This window comes from Octopus sinensis, linkage group LG11 (genome assembly GCF_006345805.1).
Source record: "Octopus sinensis linkage group LG11, ASM634580v1, whole genome shotgun sequence".
Taxonomy (NCBI): Eukaryota; Metazoa; Mollusca; class Cephalopoda; order Octopoda; family Octopodidae; genus Octopus; species Octopus sinensis.
In genome coordinates, this window is record NC_043007.1 from 76,492,330 (window position 1) to 76,509,829 (window position 17,500).

A 17,500-nucleotide genomic window follows, 5' to 3' on the forward strand; every position below is an offset into this window, starting at 1 on the left:
GCTAGCTATGTGACACACAAACCTGTGTCCATTATAACCTTTGAACAGGGGAGGTCAGCAGCTTCCCCTTGCTGGTTCAACAGTCACAGACTAGTTTCGGTGTATTTGCCCCTTATCAATGTGGAGTAGCCGAACCCAGCAGGCGTCGCTGCTGACTGTCTGTTCGAAGGTTTATTTACCTATATTTATTTACCTATATCCACTGAATATAGGTAAATAAACCTTCGAACAGACAGTCAGCAGCGACGCCTGCTGGGTTCGGCTACTCCACATTAATAAGGGGCAAATACCCCGAAACTAGTCTGTGGGTGTTGAACCAGCAAGGGGAAGCTGCTGACCTTCCCTGTTCGAAGGTTATAATGGTTATAATTGCTGCGGCGGTTGGATAGTTTGGGGGGCATCCCCAATGAAATCGAATGTGGTAAGTCTGTTTCTGCATATGCAGATGACGTCACCATCACCGTATCCAATATAACTCAGCTACCTTGTGTAGAGTAAGCAATCAAAAGATACGAGGCGGTGCCAGGGGCAAAAGATAACAAGGACAAGTCCATTGGTTTGCGGCTTGGCACCTGGAGCAGCAAGCCGATAACGTCCTGTGTTGTGGGGCACTGGACGGATGGTCCTGTTAAGTTGCTTGGAGTTTAGTTTGTTCCAGACTACCAGACGGAGAAGAGTTGGTGTGAGGTAGCAGTCAGAGTGGAAGTGCTAGACCGGACCTGGTCTGGAAGGGAGGGTGGAGGTGGTAAATGTGTTTATTGCGTCTGTTATTACCTACCGTCTGGTCGTTGTCCCTTGCCTTGATTCGGGTCTATGCAAGTTGGTGGTAGGGAAACCGCTTGTGAGGCGCTCCGTATGCTGCCAAGATCCGCTAAAGGGTGGGTTAGGGATGCCGTGGCTATAGAGGTGCAGACATGCACTGAGGCTAAGGCATCTCTATCTCTACCTGGATGGTGGCCAAGTGTGGAATTCGCTTGCAGGAGAATTCTTTCCATGATCGGCCTCCTTGGAGGAATTTACACACGATTCGATCAAAAGACAGAATACGACTGAATGGCAAAAGGAGTGCCGAGAGGCACTTGCGCTAAAACACAGGGCGGGCAAGGCCGGCAGCGGAAATACCAGAGTATAAGAGCGATGATATTCTAGGAGAGGCTCTGGGGTTCGATGAGAACCAGCTAGCCAACCTGTTTCAAAAAACCTGCAGATCAGGGTGTCTGGATAATTACCAAAGATCCCTGACCTGGCGATGTTACAGGGATGCGTTACCTGTCCGCGATAAATTGTCCAGGCACGGAATATCAGTGCCACCGGCATGCCCAAGGTGCGGGCAGGACAAGTAAATTGTCCTGCACGCTCTTGTACAATGTCTGGAGCTTTCGGGCTTGATAATTTACGTAGAACACGTGTTGTCGCACCTGGGAAGAGTACAGCTATCAGTTGAGTCTGTGACAAAGATTGTACCGCCAACCGAACTATCAAAGGAAGGTGAGGCATGTTTTCTGAGTACGGTCGCAGTAACGAAAGGGTATGCATGGAGAACAAGAATGCAAGGAATCGAGACAGGATCCTTCAGCTTCATATACAGTAAGTATATGTGGTTGATAATATTTGTTACACTAGTGTTGCTTCTATTTCATATTTGAATATATATGTATGTATATAGAAAACCATGTATATATATATATATATAACCATTCGCACCAAAATCATATGGAATAATATATATATATATATATCAAAGGCCAGAAGGAGATACAAAAGTCTTTTGTGCTTACATATATATATATATATTATATATATATATTATATATATATATATATATATATATATATATATATATATATATATACTTTGATACTTTGATACTTTGATAGGTTTCGGCCATTATTGGCCCAGGCCATGTCTAACTTAATAGCACCACCTGGTGAAGTCTTTCAAGTCAGAATTGGGCACTATGGCCCACTCAAGTAGAGAGTTATTGTTTACAGAGACATATCCGGGTGTAGGGGGTTTATCCGGGATTTCTTGAAGGAATCTGTCCAAAGACTTCTTGAACCCTATAGGGTCAGTTTCTGTTTTAATGTGTTTTGGTGTAATGTTAAAGAGAGCGGGGCCAATTGAGGTGAAATAATTGTGCCGTATTGTTGTTATGAGATGAGAGTGCGATTTTTGTTTTGGGCGGATAGCACGGGGCCCAAGCCTTGGATGTACCTTAAAGGTGATGCCAACATCATTTGGGCAATGCTGATGGAATATTTTCCACATCATGCAGATGATGTAGCGCTCACGACGACGTTGGAGCGAATAAAGTTTTAGCTTTTCTAGTCGACCCCAATAGTCGAGGCCTGTCATGCCATCTATCTTTCTTGTGATTGCCCTTTGAGGTGCTTCAACTTTTATGATACTTTGTATTGTGTGGGGAGACCACAGTGGACAACAGTATTCAAGGTGGGGTCGGGCAAAAGTGGAGAAGAGAAGGGTAATGGTGTGGATATCTCTCGACTGGAAAGTTCTGAGAATCCAGGAACACATTCTGCGGGCCATGTCAACTTTGGTGTTTATATGAGTGGCCCAGCTTATGTTGTTGTCCACAATTACTCCAAAGTCTCTGATGTTGTTGGACGCCGCGAGAGTTTCACCTGAAGGAAGGGAGTATGGGAGTTTCAGGGCATCCTCTTTTCCAAAGTGGATTAACTCAAATTTATCCTCGTTCAGCAGCATATTGTTTTTTTCTGCCCATTGGATAACAGCCAGTAGATCTGACTGAAGGCATGTCCGGTCACTCGCCTCATTTATGACCTTCTGTAGCTTGGAATCATCTGCAAAGATTTTTATGTTGCTGTGCTTGATGATGTCATTGATGTCATTAATGTAGATGATGAAAAGAAGTGGGCCCAGCACAGTGCCTTGCGGAACGCCACTACTGACTTTGGCTGGGCTTGATTTTACCCCTTCAACTACAACATGTTGAGATCTGTCTGTCAGGAAACACTTGATCCATTTCAGTAACTTTCCAGAGACACCAATGCTGGATAGTTTTTTCAATAGGATCTTGTGATCGACCCTGTCGAAGGCCTTACTGAAATCAAGGTAGATGACATCGGTGTTGGAGCCCTCTCCCAAAGCTCTCAAAATGTCATCAAAGTGATGCAGGAGCTGCGTTAGGCAGTCCCTTCCATTACGGAATATATATTAGTTTTATTTATAAACGGAGGAATAGATCTCAATATATAACTTGGAGTATATAAATTCCATGTGACACTGTAGCTATTGTGACACATGAAAGTTTATGCCGAAGCAGCTACTAAATCAAAGTAAGGACAGGAGTACGAGATTCTAAACCAAACTTCCCAAAGTGGCTGTTACTGCCACCTTCAAGCGGTGGAAAATTTTCATGTCGGTAATGGAGACCAGGAGATGTATGAGTTAGTAGAAGCATAATTGCAATTTTTTTTTTCTTGTCGTTGTCTGTTATTAAAATACTGACTTAACAAGAAGAATTTCATGTCGTATTATGATAACCTACTTGTTAGAGGAAATCACAAAAAACAACGCCAATGACAATAACTACGACGTTAGCAACAATAACAAACACCAAAAGATGAATAAGTAAAAAAAAATACAATGGAATAATTACCATTTAAGCTCCTTTTGCGTGTGTGTGTGTGTGTGTGTGTGTGTGTGTGTGTGTGTGTGTGTGTGTGCACGTGAAGAAAGATTTTCTTAAATTTAAGATCTCTCGCCCTCTCGCCCTCTCCTTCTCTGTTTCTCCCTCCCTCTCTCTCCCTCTCTCTCTCTCTCTCTTCTCTCTCTCTCTCCTCTCTCTCTCTCTCTCTCTCTCTCTCTCTCTCTCTGTTTATCCTATATAATAACATATCCATGTATGGTCTTCATATACGCTCATCCTTTCAGCTGATGACACATTGCAGTTGGACATATATATTTAAGATTATCAGACAAGGAATGCTGCGGGTAGAGAGTGTGGGAACTGAGTAGCATTCATACACTTTCCAGTTTAGAGCTGTTGGGGCTTTCCATGCTAGAGCAGAGATAAAGTTTCAGCCATTTCCAGTACCATGTTATTTCAGGTCGAGATTACCGTGAAGAAAACGATAGTGTTATACAAATTATGACGATATTTTGCTTGACAGCAGATCCAGTCAACTCTGGCGACTTATTTATGGGGTTTAATGTTCGAACATTAAACCCCATAAGTTGGAAATGTTGAAATATCCTTTTTTCATTTTGAGTTTGACTTCGTTACTGACTTTTCGAACAATATGGCCGAGGCAATAACTTCAGCAACTCACACCGCTTGTTGACCTACGCGATGGGCGTTGCGCTTAGAAAGGGTCGTGCTTATCTTTCATTTGGTGAATATTCCATCTTCGTATGCTACACCTATAGATGTTCCTGCAGTTGCCTTATTGAACTGTAAGTTCTTCCGCCCAGCGTTTTTGTGTGTTTCGCTGTTAACAGATAGCAGCTCTTACACCGAAACAAACATATCCATCATACTGCTTCCCATGGCCTCACCATGACCCTAGCTCTGGGATTTTTTATCATTGAGGTTAACTCCTCTCGGGTGATTATTTTAGTCTAGCTCCTGACACTCGACCTGTCTGATATAGGTGGCCCTACCATGAAATGAACTCCCACCAGCATAGCTTTTGGGATCATTGAAGCACGAATATAAAAATATAATAAATAATATAAAAAATAAATGAAATAAAATATATGTAAACAATATATATATATATACGTACACTTTGGTGAATGGCCGTTACTACAGATAAGTTCTGCCCTTTGATGGATTTCATTTTTTCCGTCACACAGGGTGTTCAACAGTCACCCATCTCAGCAAGCAAGCTCGACGATCCGACTATATAACAGGTTGTACTGAGTTATATATTAACAATAACGCTCAAGAGCGACCTCACATAAAAATAATAACAATATTCAATAATCAGATCTGCTGAATTGAAATCACCACAGTTATGTCATTACAACCACCATTGTGCTATTTCCTAGCACCCCCACTGAGTTGTTACTTTAAAACCATCACCGAATTGTGTCCCTGCAAGGACTTGTTAAATCTCAGTCACTTCGAGATTTAACTGCTTCTGTAAAACAACTTATCGTAATGTAGTTACTAGTCGGCAATTATTGTAGTATTGCCACTATCTATGACGATGATTGTTTACACTGTAACTGTGTAGTAACAATAAAATATATAAGAAGTGGGATAACAACAACGTGAGAAAGAATCCAACAACCTTTCCACAACTTATACACGAACCAACAAACGATATTTCGACAAACTACCAAAACGACACCTTACGACTTCCTGCGATTAACGCCTACTCTCTCTGTCTCTCACGCAGACCTTTACAATTTATACAATTCTTGCAGGGTGTCGTGACTCTCGCTACAACACAACTTAATAATGTTATTGTAACCGTCGCTCAACCAACACAATAACTGCCATTATAGCCACAACCGAGTTATTTCGTTACAATCGACACTACTGTGTCATTAACACCACCAGTGTGATCTCATTTCAATTGTATGCACTGTCATCTTACAACCTATACCGATCTGTGTCACTGACCTGTGACATGAAAATCCTAGTGAGTTGTGTCATCAAAACAACGTCTTAATACACCCGACTGAGCTGAGTTTGTTCAGCAGAACGACTGACGTTTCTCATTACAGCAAGTCAAACATATAATAATAATAATAATAATAATAATAATAATAATAATAATAATAATAATAATAATAATAATAATAATAATAAGGGTACACCAGGCACATGCATCACAACCATATGTGCGCGACATGGTGATAAACAGCAACGACATGATTGAAACAGTGGACCACCTAATCTCTGGATGTAAAGTCTTAGCACCAGTGGAGTATAAATTAAGACATGACAGAGTTGGCCAATATCTACACTGGCTAATAAGTCGGCATTACAATATCAAAACTGCCGACAAGTGGTATAATCACCACCCTGAGGCTGTAACTGAAGGAGAAAATGTAACCATTCTGTGGGACTTTCCAGTACATACAGACCGAACCATCAAGGCCAATACACCAGATATTGTTGTGAAAGACCAAAACAATAAAGTTTGCTTATTGATCGACATGAGCATCCCCTGTGATCATAATATCTCAGCGAAAGAGTTTGACAAGCTCAGAAAATATAAAGACCTACTCATTGAAATTGAGAAAATGTGGCATCTCAAGGCGGTTACAATACCAGTGATCGTAGGAGCACTAGGAATGATCAAGAAGGGAACCGAAAATTATATGAGAATGATCCCTGGCTTACCATCCCTGCAAGAAGTGCAAAAGATTGTCTTAACTGGTACATCACACGTATTGAGAAGAGCATTGTCGATGTGAGAACTGTTGCTGCTCATGTATTTTAATTTAACTTAAAAAAAAAAAAAAAATGAACGAACTATTGAGTTTGGTTTAATGGCCTACCAATGTATACTATGAGTTTCTTTGCCCTAGGAGTCGGGAAGACACTCGGCAAGAAATGAAAGCAAATTTGAAAGAAGAAAAAAAAAGTAATAATAATAATAATATAATAATAATAATATAATAATAATAAATGCCCTGATGCAGTACCAGGCAGTGGCTCTCATGGCTTCTGATCTAAACTGATTGGAAGTGTTATCATGTACATTGTTTTGTCTTGGTATAAAAGATGGGCTACAGCAAATATTCTGCTCAATACCACAGATTTGCTTGTCAGTTGTTTGACCGTAACCAGTTGAGCATGGCTGACGATATGTGCATCTCTGATCACGAGCAGAAGTAGTGGGGGCATCATAGCCATGTGTTGAGAAGGATTCTTTAAAATTTGAATAATTCACCTCTGGAAACATGGGTGTTTCATTCAACGTCCTTAAATAACCCTTATTCAGGGACCTTTTGAGCGGGATGGGTTACTCGATCTGAAGAAAATTCTAACTGGGCTCCAACTGCAAGGTCATGTGCTGTTTATCTTGATATGAGATCACCATGTCGCGCACATATGGTTGTGATGCATGTGCCTGATGTACCCTTATCAGACGGGTAGTCATGATGGGTATACTGGGCTTCATATATTTTACCCCAGTGTCACTTTGATGGCATGCTCTGCTCGCTCACTCAATAATAATAATAATAATAATAATAATAATAATAATGATGATGATGATGATGATGATATGATGATGATGATGATGATGATGATGATGATGATAACAACAATAAATGCCCTGATGCAGTACCAGGCAGTGGCACTCATGGCTTCTGATATTAATTGATTGGAAGTGCTATCATGTACATGTTTTGGGGTTTTTTATATTTTTTTGGTATAAAAAGATGAACCACAACAAATATTCTGCTTATAACCACAGATTTGCTTGTCAGTTGCTTTACCTTAACCCTTAGTGGTTGATGATATGTGCATCTCTGATCACGAGCAGAAGTAGTGGGGGAGCATTATAGCCATGTATTGAGAGGGATTTTGTGTGATTTGAATAATCACCTCTGGAAATATGGCTGTTTCGTTCATCATCCTTAAACAACCCTTATCCAGGGACCTTTTGAGCGGGATGGACTACTCGACCTGAAGAAAATTTTAACTGGGCACCCCCAAGGTCATGCGCTGTTTATCTTGATAAGAGTTCACCACGTCGCGCATGAATGTTTGAAGGAAAGAATTGTTTTAAAAGGATTAAAAATAAAAGTTGTATCTATTTGTGATGGCTGCGTGAATGTAGTTTGAGGACACATAGATTTTGGTATGAAGTCACAATAGGGACATTGATGATTTTTAATATGCCTAAGATTGAACAAATTTCTCAATTCATTGCGGGATATAATCCTTTGATTGCTGTATTTCTTCGATTCAAATTGCTTAGATGCATCATGACGCATTTTACGCCGCGCAGTTTGATCTAGACAATAACTTTCCCAAGATATCAATTTAAGTTGTAGAGATTTTAGTGATTGCTTTGACTTCTCCTTATACCTAAGGATGGGTTTTCCTTTACTGCAGAATCCCTCTAGTTGTTGGCCATACAAAACAATTTTCGGAATGTAATCATCTTTCATTCGAACAACATGTCCTACCCTCTGCACTGAATTCTCAAAAGTATACATATGATAATGGAGGTATCACATTTTTCTAAAAGTTTGACGTTTGATATCTTAAATTGCCATTTTAAGTTTCAGATATTGTGCGGACAGCACATGTGAAATGTTTCAAATTTCTTTATATGTCTGTAGTAAGGACTCCATGCTTCTTCCCCGTGCAAAAGTGTGCTCAAAATACAAGATTTGTATACAATACTTTTAGTTTTCAAACTGAATCCGTGTTCATCCCACAAACGATGGAAAAGTTTTCCATAAACATTCGTAGCCTTAAATATTCTAACATTGATTTCGTCTTAAAGTTTACTATACTTCCAAGATATTTAAATGACCTGACCTATCTGAGTAGTTTATTGTCAGTCATTACATTTTAATCTTGTGCATGTTCTGTCTTTGGTTGGAATAAAACTTCAGTTTTCCTAATGCTGATAATCGGTCCAAATGCGTTAGCTGCCGCAGAAAACCTACCGGTTGTTTCCTGAATCTCCTCAAATGTATGAGAAATCAAAGCGCACTCATCAGCAAACACAAAATACCGTAAATCTCTTCCTTGGTCTTTTTCCTTTTACGTTGAGTAGACCTTCTGAGCGAAACTGAAACTTTACACCATGGTAATCCCTAAAAGCATGTTGGAGCATCATAGAAAATAATATGGCAAAAAGTACTTGAGCTAAAACACAGCCCTGTTAGATATCACTGTTGCCATCTTTCCTGCAAGGATATAATTACCCTTATCATTTTATCAGGAAGATCAACTTTTGACAAAATTTCTCAAAGGGCCTCACGATTCACTATATCAAAAACCTTGGTCAAGTCGTCAAAGATCGTGTACCAGTTTGTATTTTGCTCACATGTTTTGTCTTAAACTTACCGACGAGCAAAAATCATGTCAACTGTGCATCTCTCAGCCCGAAATTCACATTGAGGTTCGAGATATGTACCGTTTATTACATGCTTATTGATGCAATTAAGAACCACCCTCGTAAGAATTTTTTTCAACTATGCTCAACAAACTTATTCTTCTGTGATTAGCACATACACTCGTTTTCAGTTCGTTTTTATACAAATACCTTATAGGTGCATATTTGAACTGTTGTGGAACAGAACTAGTTTCCCAGACCAAACGAACTAATTTGCGCAGCTTTCTTACAAATTGTCTGCCACCATGCTTGCACATTTCTATGGGAACACCATCTTATCCAGGAGCTTTACCATTGGAAAATTTTTTAATAGCAGTACTTTTCTCTTCCAAACAAGGATCTTCCGCAAGTTCTTCAATTATAGGCTTGTGAAAGATTTCATTCATTACTTCAGGATCGGTTGTGAATTCTTGATTTAATACGGATTTAAAGTGTTCATCTCATCTTACCAGAATTTCATCTTTGCTACTTAAGAGTCTTTATCCGTCGTTAGGAAGAATAGCTTCCGTACCGTCCTTTTTTAAAAAACACTAAATACACTTTTCAGATTATCATACAATGCTCTCAAGTTGTGAGAGTTACCAGCCTTAGGCATTTTTTTTTTGCCCACCAAAAATATTTTATCTCACGCAATTTTTCCTAGCAATTTTTTTAGGGGGGGGGTGTATAAGGAACTGAGTGATGGTGAGTTTTTGTTTAAGATCCGTGCCTTGTGTCATTTGTGCATAGTTTTTAGGAGAGGTTTCATTTGAGAATCACTCTTGATGCTTGCGTTTGACGAAGCCTAGAACTTCGGCAGATGATTTGATGTTTTCATGAATATTATGCCACAAAACTTCGGGATAATTGCTTTTCTCTGTACTCTCAAGTTTTGAATTTAGATGCATTTTAAAATTTTGTGTCGTTTCCAGATTATTATATTTTCTTTTCTAATAGAGACACAAGGCCTGGAATTAAGCTAAAGGAAGTCAGTTGATACCATTGCCCTCGGTATATGACATGTACTTTATTTTATTGACCCCGAAAAGATGAAAGGCAAAGCAGCTTTGGCAATATTTAAACTCAACATAAAGAACCGAATGAAATGTCACATTTTGACCGACGCGCTTATGCCAGCTCGCTACCTTATTATTAAGTCAGCGAGAAGTTGTGGAAGCCAGAGAAGTCTGTTTGTCCAGTACTCGTCGGGGCAAAGACGCCTCAGGAAATCCCTTTGATATTCATATCTAGGATCATTGGTCTACCGTCTGGGTCCTGAAGTATTTCTTTACCTCAAAGCCTAATATTTCCATAAACAACAGAACAACTCCACGCAACCTCGGTTTTTTTAAAAACCGTAACGGAAACCCTAGTCTCACAGATAACTACTACATTCAACTCAAATTATCTGAAATCTTCGAGCAGCTGAACTACTTCTAGACACCGCCAAAACCATGAACACAATATAAAATTTTATTATATTGCAGTCTGTTTTCTATTTTCGTAGAAGTGGGTATTGTTTTTATTAGCAAATGAATCATAGTGTACTGTTTTACTTTTGTTTCCTTTTCTCTTTTTATAGTTATTTTTTTTGTCTTGATTTGTTTTGTTTGTTTATTTTTTGATTGTTTTTGTTTTTAATCCGCTTAGTATTTTCGAACGGATATAAGTTGTAGAACTACTGGTAGACATCCGACTTATATAGGAGTGAGGGGAGGAGGAAATTCAACACTCATTACCATTACCCTAGGAAGGCAATATGGGGCCCATTCTTTTTTTAGAATACCTGGATAGCCACATGTATGTAAAGTCCATATATTCTCCGTCATCATGAGACAATGGGCTGGCACAGTTAAATTGAGTTTCTGGTTCGTTGTTTGTTGAAGTAGGAAACCGTTCTGAGTTTCGATGACTCACAGCCGTAGCCACTTGGTTTGAGAATGAAACTGTGGTGATCGCGTGTTTTTTCGACCATCCTGGTGTTGCTTTAGCAGCAATCTTTCTCTGGTGTACCATATAAAGCGTCTCAGAGCCCCATTATTCTTGTTGTTTCAGCTGCTTTCTGTTACCGTATAAAGTCCTTAAGTAACTCTTGCTGCCACGCACGTAATCCTTAAGCTTTCTAGTTTGACCACTGACATGACTGTTTTCATCAATGAAACCTCAATAGAGTACACCTCTAATATGACTCTATGGTCCTCAGGATCATTAATATTTGGAGATCTATACTGATACCTGACCAAATAAATTTGAGCTTTCACAACCGCCGCAAATTGCTTCACAAAGGTCGCGGTCGACTCTGATAGTGCTTTCACCCGTATTCCTAATCGCGTTTTTCATCTTTCGTTGCTCCATATACTAGGTCAGAGGAAAACGCCGAGTGCTTTTTCTTTTTTTTTTTCAGCTTACACGTCTGCTTTAGTGTGTGCAAGGATTACAATTACAAACACTTGTTTCGTCCAACAGGGAAAACTTATTGAAACACACACCCCATATGGTCTTTTCAAATTTTCTTTACAACGGCATGGAGAAACCCTGATTGATTTTCTGAAATAGGCTATTGTCCGCCTTTCTTTCTCCTTTACAAGCTGCTCAAGTAGAGAGGCATGGTCCTTTGTGATATAACTCACCACTTTCTAGTCATTTCCGACCTCTTTAACAGATTTAGATTTTCTGACATGTTAACACAGCTTACTATTACTGGTGCCGGTGCTATTGGAATATGAGCTTAGTAATTTACTGGTGTTTTTGCATAGCGCGGCTGTATATTGTTACTGTGGATCTGAAACTAATGATGGTGCTGCTATTGATAATGGTGGAGATAAGAGTACTGATTATAGTATTGTTGCTTAAAATTTTCACTCTTTTTACCATTTCTACGCGTTCTACTTCTACAACGAGGGATGTATTTTCCCTTTAAGAAAACTAATTCCCTATAATTTTAGAAGCAAAAGCTTTCAGAAGAGTTAACAACGTTAGTACTGATGGAGATGGGGGTGGTTATATTGCTACTTGACATTTCCACTCCTCAAAACAACGCTCCGCCATATTGTTCAATGGTTTTAACTTTCAAATCAAATTCAGATGCAAAAAAATTTACAAGTAAATGATACTCTTTAAAATTTATCAGATCTCTCGACTGATTGACATCTTACAAATAAAACAGGATTTTCTTCAAGTAATGCCTCATGGAGCTTATCATCAAACTCAACTGGACTTCCTGTTCGATCTTCGTCTTCAAGGCTGAAATCTCCACTTCTGAATTTTGCAAACCATCTTCTGCAAGTTCTTTCATTCAAGCATTCTTTCCCATAAACTGAGTGTATGTTTCGAGTCGCTTCGACTGCAGTGTTTCCTTTTTTGTACTCATAAAGCATTATGTGCCTCAAATGCTCTTTGGATACTTCCATGTTAGAAAGGATTTTAATCAAAGAGATATTAATTCTATTATTCTGTAAAATAATATTTAATTAGTTTAAATGTTCACAAATACATAAAAATAATCTTTAATTCCATTAGACATTCTAAAATACTATTTAATTTCATTCAATTTTTAAAAAAAGGTAAAATCGGACAGAACTTATGGGATGACCTGATAGTTAAATATTTGTAGAATATACAAACTATGAGACAGTAAAACTGACAGTCTAAGTTGAATAGTGGTGCATATGCTGTCAATGAGGATTGATTTATTAATGACTAGAGTACTACCCAGCGTTCTTGATCAATTTGCAATGTAAGGTATATATATTTTTTTCTTATAAAATGCAATATTATCCTCGATATGATCTGAAAAATATCTAAACAGCAACGCTAAAATTGTATATTTATTTAAGACAGTGTACTTTACATATCAAATTATCCAAAAATGCTGAAGTTTCTCGAAAAGGTGTCCTAACACTGAAATGTTGAAATTCCAGGTAATAGTACTAACTAGCACCTGTATTATTAGTTTTTATGACTTTAAAATATTATTAACAATCTATATGTGTGTATGTATGTATGTATGTATGTATATATATATATATAATATATATATATATAGATAGATAGATAATAGATAGATAGATATATAGATAGATAGATAGATAGTAGATAGATAGATAGATAGATAGATAGATAGATAGATAGATAGATAGATAGATAGGTAGATAGATAGATAGATAGATAGATAGATAGATAGATAGATAGATAGATAGATAGATAGATAGATAGATAGATAGATAGATAGATAGATAGATAGATAGATAGAGAAATATAAAAGGAGCAAAAATACCGGAGATTCAGTATACACAACGTGGCATGAGTTGAAAAACATATATGTGGAAAACATATAAAAAGTGGAAGAGAAATGCCTTCGTTTCACAAAGTTTGATATCTTTTTATCAAGAAATTTTTTTTAATATATTCATATTTTATGGATGTCGTGATATCCAACCAGCTTTCGCTATTTAAATTGTGAAGTGTTCATTTCTTGTGACAAAGGGGTCACAAGAAATAATTACTTCACAATGTCCATTGAAAAGCTAATTTATATAGCGAAAACCGGTTGGATATCACGACATCCATAAAATATGAATATATTTAAAAAAAAGATTCTTTATAAAAAGATATTAAACTATGTGAGACGAAGGTATTTCTCTTCCACTTTTTATGTCTTTTCCACATATTTTCAACCTATATATATATATATATATATATATATATATATATATATTATATATATATATATATATATATATAAATGGAGTTAAATGCAGGTGTTATTCAAATATTTTTACTTCCGACACGTGTTTCGAAGATATCACTGGTATTATCTACGTCTTTCAAAGATAGTTACACTAAAAATAAGGTAACTAATAGTAATAGAATCAAGTTTATGTCAAGTAACTCTAAAATTAAAATTTCTATATACCAGTGTAAAATTACTTTTGGTAATGAAGTATTTTTTATATAGGCAGGTCATCTTCTCAGTTATCTAAAAGAATTTCTAATCATTACTCTACATTTAGGGATAGGAATAAACGTAACAGTACAGGGTTTAGTAAATTAATTTGGTATCTAAAAGACCACAATAAACAATTTAATTTAGATTAGTTGATTCTCTCAATCTCAATACCTTATGACAAAGGCAAGGAATTCTGTCTTCTCTGTAATTCTGAGCTATTTTTTATACTATTTTCTAAAGATTCCCTTGTAAACACGGTTACAGAGCATGCATACCGATGTAAACATTGGCAGACACACACCTTTAGTTCATATAAGTGATATCTATCATTATATATAATTTAAACATTAATTTTCTTCTCACATTTCACATTCACTAGACATATCTTTTTCCAAGTCTATATGGTTTTATTTAATATACATATAGTTATGTACTTCTCATTTATTTGGTTTTTCTTTCCTTTACCCCTCCTCTTTCTATAGGCTACCTTTGACGTTATATCCTCTAACGTGTTTTTTAAACAAATTTAATAGCGTTCAGTTAATCACTACACATACCCTTCATTTTCTATTAAACTGTCTTATTGACGAGTTTCATTTCTTCATTTTCCTGAAGAAAAGACTACATTGTTTTACACCATTTTATATACCAGTGATATATATACCAGTGATATCTTCGAAACACGAGTCGGAATTAAAGAATTTGAATAACACCTGCGTTTAACTTCATTTATTTATTTATATATATATTACACAAAATATTTCACGTAAACCCGAAGTTTCTACCTTTAAAAACAAGGAGTTACAAACTTTTTTACTTGTGTGATTTTTTGCTACCATGGTAACTATTTATCTATTTTTTCCGTGTTAATTGTTAACAAGAAAAAAATACACACATATATTTATATACTGCAGGAAAAATGGAGTTAATAAAGATGGACTCGTCACTGAAGGACATAACTATCCCACCTAAGGACACATATTAAAGAATTAATATTATGAATTTATCCTTAGAATTCGTTGGAGAATATATCTTCATGAAAAAAATGTAAATAAATAAATAAGTTAACATAATTTAATGTCTAAAAGTTGATGAACCACCTATTATTCTCCTCCATTTTTTTATTTGCTATATATATATATATATATATATATATATATATATATATATATTGAAATAGTTAACAGGTTTCACACAAATTTATATTGAAAAACAACACGAAGAAAATGCTTTAAGAAATTTATCATGGACAAAAAAAGAAAATATTTACATTTTTGTCAAAATATGTTTTAAGACAATTTGGCCATGCAGTAAGAGAAAGCAAAATAATTGAAATAAATCAAATTAAACTTTCATGATGTCAGTTCTGGAAGTTCACAAGTTTTTCTTAAAACATTTACATGGTACTGGTAGCTGAATTCCTCTGATGGTTACCGGGTCGTAGTAGAAGTAAAACTTGTACATATATATATATATATATATATATATATATATATATATATATATATATATAAGCTATATATAAGCTATATATATCAGGAAAATAAAATAAGGGGTTTCACCATTAAGCAAAGAACATCATTAATATATTTTTTATGGTTCCTTTTTGCTGATATTCCCGTTTTTCGTTTATAGACCTTCGGGTAGGTTGAGATGGAGTGTGGGAGAATCTTGTGGTGTTCTTCGATGGTATTCAGGATTGATGCAGCCGACGTCGATGCTTTTGCCAGCAGTTTCCACGCAGTTATTCCCGCATTTATTAGAATCGAAGTGATAGCCGTACATATCATAGCAAACTTGACATTCAAAGAGACAGCGGTAGTACAGAGGATTTCTCGGCAAGGGTTGCTCCCACCAGGCTCCTTCTAATCCTCGGCAGATAAGTGAGAAGACGGTTAGAAGTGCAAATATCTGGAAATATATTTTTTAAAATATACAGATTTGTGAGAGATTCGGTATACTACAGTTCCCCCCACCTCATCCCGATCTATTGTATGCTATATAGTAGAATATGGATACAGTGAACGCAGGCATGGTTGTAGGGTGATCGGAGCATCTTCTGGCATTATTCTGGACCAGTTGCATTCCTTTACAATGAGATCTATTTAGCATTTGATAAATAAAGATCAATATCATTAGTATCAGACAAAGTACAGACGTCATGACAATCACCTAAAATAATTGAACACGATGCCCCAAACATGAACACAATTTAAAAACTGAATCTTTGTACATATACTTACCGACTATCCAATTTTATTCGCGTGTCTGTGTTCGTCAGAACTGTTACATGTAGTGGGAAGAGAAACTCCAAATACCAACTGTGTGAATCATCACCTTAATGTTTTTAACGTTTACTCAGACTTGTCAGTATATATATATATATATATATATATATAATATATATTATATATATATATATATATATATATATATATATATATATATATATATATATATATATATATATATATATATATACATAAATACATACATACATAAATATATATATATATGCATATATATATATATATATTAATAGTAATGATATGACAACAAATGAATGAATGAGACCACGATATTATGTAAATGGAGGAAATTATCTGTAATATAATATGTTACAATTATTCGGTTGCCATAATAAAACTCCGAGTTTCTGCTCTTGCATCTCGTCACTTATTAAGACAAACAAAACTGACGAGATGCCGGAGTAGATTTCCGCCCCGACATCCGCACCTCGGAGTTTTATTATGGCAACCCAGTCACATATTATATTACAGATATACACACACACACACACAGATATGATGTAATTGTATTGTATTTTATATTTATATTTCCATGTCTAGTTATATTTGCAATATATTATGTATAATGTCATTGCTGTTATGTAATGGTGTAATAAAGTATTGATTGGGTATTATCTGATGATTGATGATTGATTTAGGTATGTTTCTCCATTTTCTCATTTTGTATATATATATATATATATATATATACTAGCAGTATCGTCCGGCGTTGCTCGGGTTTGTAAGGGAAATAACTATATAAGCATTTTTAGAGAGTTACTTCCCTTATAGATGCCAATTCGGGCTTTCTTAGCCATTTCTGTTTTGGTGTCTTCAAGCCATGAAGTCGTTGTTCTAAAAGAACGCTGGTCTCCTTGGCAACGCTTTACGACGTTGATTTCCTTACACTCCCTTCCCCACAGCTTCACGAGGGAGGGAAGAAGGGGGAGAAACAAACAGGTGCAGGTGTGACCATGGACGCCAACTCCGCCGCCATCGACACACGAAAAATTATGCATTAAAATGGAATAAAAAATTATGTTAAATTATTTTTAAAATCGTAGACTCATCGTGGACGCGCGCTAATACTCAGACGGGCTCGATATGAATCCCGACTATAAGATACCCGAATTTGGTTAAACTGCACCGCAAAATGTGGGAGTAGTTAGGAATCTAAATCGAAGGGGACAGACACTCACACAAC